Source organism: Pundamilia nyererei, unplaced genomic scaffold, assembly GCF_000239375.1.
Source record: "Pundamilia nyererei isolate P.nyererei 1_Seehausen unplaced genomic scaffold, PunNye1.0 scaffold00406, whole genome shotgun sequence".
Taxonomy (NCBI): domain Eukaryota; kingdom Metazoa; phylum Chordata; class Actinopteri; order Cichliformes; family Cichlidae; genus Pundamilia; species Pundamilia nyererei.
The window spans coordinates 145202-151474 of NW_005187807.1; positions in this window are offsets into that span (position 1 = coordinate 145202).

Consider the following 6273-nt stretch of genomic DNA (forward strand, 5'->3'; position numbering starts at 1 on the left):
ATCATCATCAAACTGCGTGAAATCCTTTGCCTCTGTTGGAGGGACGGTTCTGTGCTGCAAGATATGATAAATGCCAACATAGTCACACTCTGACATAACAAAGATGACGGGAGCAACTGCAATATTTCTCTCCTCACCATCTCTTTACACAAGTTTCTCTGAAAAGCCATAATTGTGTTGGCAGAGAGAGTCTACCCACAGCTGCCGTTTGGACTCTGTGCCAACAGGTCCACATGGTGACAGCTGCAGGAGAACAGGGACAAAAGGCAGGGAACAATGGTGCCTGTTCATAGCCTTCATAGCTCTTACAGATATGAAAGAAGATTGAATGTCCTCCAAGGCTCTTCAGCATCATCAGGTCTTCTTATGAAGACATGAAGGGTAGTGTTGTGTTTGGCTATGTCAGGGCTACACCCTTGCATCCACCCTATCTGTAATATTCTTTGCAGTTCTTCTGACGCATAGCTTTGAATCTGCTGCAGAAGACATCAACCTCAGAAGCTGGTCATACGGCAAACTCTCCAGACTAACATCAAAATACAAAGTTTAGCTGAAATGCTGATGGTGGAAGTAAACACTAGTTAATATAGTGGAGAATACCTGTGGTAAATAACATGGGCGCACACTCACAGCTAAAAGTCCAGTGTCTGACGAGCTGAGTCCTTCCTTCACGCTAACACGTCCTGGATTGCACCACCTGTCATTTACAACACTGCAATCACACCACCTTTCTTCTAACTGCTCAGCTTGAAGTCTTCTGTTAAAGATATACTTAGTTTGCACAAGTTCACCTTAAAAATATAATTCTACATGATTGTATTGGCATTTGTACATTTTGTAAGCATTTACAGTCATGCACAAAGGTTTTGGCAGTATCACCACTAGCATCTAAGTCTTTGAACTGTGCGACATACTGACGATAGATCATCACTAAATACAAACGTGAATAATAATCTCAATAAAAATGAAGTGGCAAAGTGTATGAAACACAAAATTCATGCAGAAACCTTTGGCCATGACTGAACTCAGACAAACTGTGAGAAAGTCGACGTTTTATCCTTTGGACTGTGTGTGCACGAGAGGGTCAGAGGGCATCAGGGAGAATGTTCAAATAGCCTGATACATGTTTAAATACATGTTTACTGCCTGTGGAACAGAGCGAGGAAGGTTTATGTCTGGAAAAAGTGCTTATAATCAAAGGTCAAACTCTTCTCACCAAGCTCATAAAGATGTCAGTGTTTTTGCCAGTAGATGGCAGTAGCGTTTTTTGTTTTGTTTTTTTTACATCAGTGCTTAAACATCTCTATGCATGATTTCAACAGTCACTGCTGGAAGGAAGTTCTCAAATGACGGTAATTCGTTGTTGGGGTCACTTTTGTCCATGAAAACATGTAACACACATCCAGAGGTTGGGAGTGCCACAACTGTCAAACATTAAAATAGTTTGCCAATGTTTGGCTTCAAAACTTTGGAAATATTTATGATTGACTTATGATTCTTTACCAAAAATAAAAATTGAAGAAACAAAGTGCATAAAACAATTTGTCTCACTGACAAAATAAATGTGGCCATGACTGTAATCTCCGTTGCAAACACTCGACTCTAGAAATAAAATGCTTTTTTAGATGAACCACTCTTCTCTTAAGTCTGATATTTTCCTCTTAATTCTTTTGGCGCACTCACCAGCAGCTTGTTGGTAACCCTGGACAGGTTGCCAGTTTGTCACCAGAACGTTTAATAGAAATTTAAAATATTGTCGTACTGTAAAAATGCCTTCAACTTACTGCAGTTCTTTGTGATTTTCTTTAGTCAGCTTACACATTAAAACAAGTGATGGGTGGAATCAAAGGTTGGGAAGTTTAAAAAGAAAATATTAATGAATATATATTTTCAAGATACTTTATTTGTCACGTACATAGCGTTTCTGATTTGACCCTGATAGTGTGGAACCTTCTGCCTGATTGCAGAAGCTGAAGCAGTTTGTTACCTGGATGGGACGAGTCCTTTAACATCTGAGCTGCTCTGGACCAGCATCTCCTGGTGTAAATGTCCTGTAGGAACGGGAGAACAGACCTGCAGCAGCGTCTTGACACACAGATCACTCTCTGAAGAGCTTTTTGGTCCTGAACACAGATATCCGTATACCAGGATGTGATGTTTTGTGTGAGGATGCTCTTCAAAGAAAACAAAATGTGTGTATATATAATGACTGATCTTTATCCTGTTCTGGCAGCCATTCTTCCTTGTCTAAACAGTTTGAACTTATTTAAAAATTGTTGCAAGAAACAAGCTGATCTGACCATCCCTGCATTTTTTAACCAAAGGACACACCAAGAAGAAATAAATAAACTGTATAAAATGTCAAGTAAAGGTGTTCAAGATTGTGAAACAGTTGTGGTATGGAGTACTGTTGCCGTCATCTTCCAACTTCTGTAAGAAGAAAACTGATGACACGCATCTCCCGCTGTCGTCTGTCAGCCTTCCTTCACTGAAGTCAGGGCCCAGCACAAACAGCAGGACGTCTGCATCCACCTGCAAATGCATTAAATACAACATGGTTTACAATAACATTAACAATGAAAATAACCAAAGTAACTGATGCAGTGATGCTCACACAATAAATGTGGGGTTCCTGAGTCCATAAGAAACAGATACCATTAGTAAAAATATATCTTTTTTACAACCTTGTTTACAACTTCACTTACAACCTTTGAATGTCCGGGAACGAAGAGCTGCTGGCTCTTGTAAACCACAGAGCTTTAGTCCCTGAGTGTTGGGATCAGCCGCACCAGTGCATGCAATGTCATGGCACTAAGACAGGGAGGAGATAATACTTTAATTCATTCTGAATGAAGACCAAATATTTATTGATGCTTTATGACTGCTTTTGTAAAACAAGCAAACAATTAAAAAAGAATGAAAGAAAAGGTATTGTTGGACGTTTTGTAAGCATGTCAAATGTTGCATCAGAACAGTTTCTTATGGTTTGTGACTCACTGTCACAGTTGAAATTGTTCTCCTGGTGGTCACAGATACTGTACTTAGTGGCTTTTGCCTTTTTGTCCTTCTCTATCAAAGAAATTACTCCCAGTTCCTCTCATTATTTCTGTGAAAAAGGCCGGTTTCTGTTCAAAGCACAACCTAATTATTCAGATAGCCTGACAGGGACAGAAACTGAAGATCATACATGGGCGAAAGGGTTGTAATCGGAAGGTTGCCGGTTCGAGTCCCAGTCACAGTCTCGGTCGTTGTGTCCTTGGGCGAGACACTTCACCCGTTGCCTACTGGTGGTGGTCAGAGGGCCCGGTGGCACCTGTGTCCGGCAGCCTCGCCTCTGTCAGTGCGCCCCAGGATGGCTGTGGCTGCAACGTAGCTGCCATCACCAGTGTGTGAATGTGTGTGTGCGCTTTACAAATACAGACCATTTTACACAGTTTACTGATTTAATGAGATCTGCGATCAGCCTTCACTGACAGCCGAACAGGACAAACAGGTAAGAACTGTGCACCACTACTGAAATAAATAGGTTATTACTGAAATACAAGCAAACTATGATATAAATCTAAAGGTGCTATTAACACGTTTAGTTATGAAGGACTCATTAGTTTTCTTCTAACATCCAGAAGTCTGCACGATGTGTTTCATGGTTAAACGTAACATGACCGAAACACCAACACCCCACACAAATCTGATGCTAATCTGATTTTATCCACACTGGTCCACACCACCAACAGTTCAAAGCCATCGATTATCCGGGATCAACTGTCTTGGCTTAGTTTGCACGGTAACCAATCAGGTGTTAGACAAGCTGCAGTGGCAGCGTTAACCCCGCCCCCCTGACTTTGATAACATTAATTAATTACCACAGCCGCAGCGCCAGGAGTGCCAGAATGAATTAAATAAATACGCCATTAAATAATTAATTAAATGTGTTATTAATTAAATACAATTGGAAATAAAGAAATCATTTATTCATTTTTTAAATGAAACAAATGGACATTCAATGAATTATTGAAATATTTATTTAATCAATTAATTCCAATCCTAATTAATTAATGGAACATTTAATTAATGATTTAATGCAGTTTTTAATGAATTCAATGAATCTATACATATACAGAGTTACTTCTGTGCCAGCTACATGATGTAAGTCAGCCTGTGCTTTCATCTCTGTAAAACAACACTAACAATATCAACATCAACAAATACTTAGACAAAGCAACAAAGCACTACAAACCTGACGTTACCATCGTATATGTTATGTCACGTCAGCATAAATGACAGATAGATTTCCCTTTTTTGAAAATGGTGCACAGTAATATCTATTTTCATTTTTGCTGCAGTTTATAAAAATTAATATAACAGCTTTTTTGAGGGATGTATGTTTGACATTTCTGTAACTAGAAAACTGTGACACTTAATACTTACATGTGGACGGAATACATACATATTATACAGATTTTTAAAATTTGGGATATAATGCTTGTACTGATGCATAGTGTTTGAAACTTGAAATGTTCCAAAAATGCCACAACAGCATGTAAAAATGTGAAAGAAACTCTGGTGGATTTGTTCTATGTTAGGTGTAAAAGGGTTAATTAAATTGTATTTTCATGCTATGGCATTATGGTTTAAAAAACTATTATATCAATATGGAACAACTGAACTGAAACAAAAGCAAGAGAAAGCGAGCGGGTCAAGAGTACGATGAGAAGGAGGGAGGGATTTAGAAGGAAAGAGACAGAGAGATTGGAGGATACAGAGGGAGGCAGGGGGTGAGTGCACATGGAGCATGGTTTTAGTTCAGTGGAGTGAACTGACAGAGGAGCTCGCCACAGACGGAGAAATATTTGGACTTAACTTCCAGCAGCGTGGAGGGACACTGGAAGGCTTCTGTGAGGTAAATGCACTGCAAGTACCACGGGGTGCTGACTCTGCACACGGAAATTAAATGGAAGTTTCTGTGATTTCTTAACAAAGCTTTTATTTCCATGTGTCAACAAGCATCAAGGTTAGCAAGCTTTAGCGTGAGAGGTAAGCAGTAAGTCGGGGGGGGAGCTTCCAGGCTCTGTCTTAAATCAGTTCAAGAAGTGTCAGCTGCAGTAACGGGAGCTGCAACAAGGCCGTGTTGTGCTTTCCCACACAGGAACACATGTTCACTTTCTGCACTGCACTGCAAGCATTGTTGCACTGTTGCTTCCATACACGTTATGATAGTTTGAGAGTGCATCATATTCTTTCAACATGACTCGTTTGCCAAATGTGGACTGTTAAAAAAGAAGCTTCAATTGTGGCATTAAGAGTAAAACAATAATAATAGACACACAAAAACCCTGTGAACCACATTCCCAGCAGCTAACAGCATCTGTGTGATTAACCTCTTTCACCTGACATGATATTTATTTGGCCTGGTTCTTCTAAAGAGCTTTTTCATTATACCTGAGCACTCAGACTGCTTCCCTCATTTACACAGGATGTTTGTTCTACTGTCTATCTAAAACTCACACACATTCACACCCCGACGGGTCCATCGGACAGCAGCTTGGGTTTAGTATCATGCCCAAGGATATTAGGCATGCATGGACTGAACAGGGATCAAACCAACAACCTTCCAATTAGTAGATGTCATATTTGAAAAATTCAGGGCATTAAAAATGAAAGCAACTTGAGCTGCACTTTAAATCTCATTTAAATGTTGAAAAGTTACACAATTGTTGTAATGTCCAAGGCAGCCCTCTATTTATGTCCCTTTTATTTAAAAAAATGTGTTCACTCAGAGAGAATCCATAAGACACTGGGAGAACACAGAGTAGCTTCAAACCCAGGACCGTTCTCCTGTGAGGCAATGATGCTAACCGCTGCACCACTGTACTGCCATAGCCTTATTAGTGTAAAAGCTTGGTCCTGAACCTTTAATTAGTATTAGTTTGTCAAGGAGCTCCTCTGTGTATCAAAGTATTCTGGAGTTAATTCTGCGGCCATCTGTCCGTCAGCTTAAGCTTTTCCCAAATCGGGTCATGCAGTAGGACAATGATCCCAAGCATGCCTGCAAATCTACAGCAAACGGCTAAAAAGAGAAAAGAATCAAGCCAAAGTCTAAACTTCAACCCAGCTGGCATGATGTGTCAGGACCTCAGGTAAGCTGTGGACAACTGAACGCACACAAACCCGAGCAGCGTTTTTCATTTCAATCAGGTTTATGTAGTGCCAAATCACAGCAGCGGTCACCTCAAGATACTTCATATTGTAAAATAAAGACCACGCAATAATGCA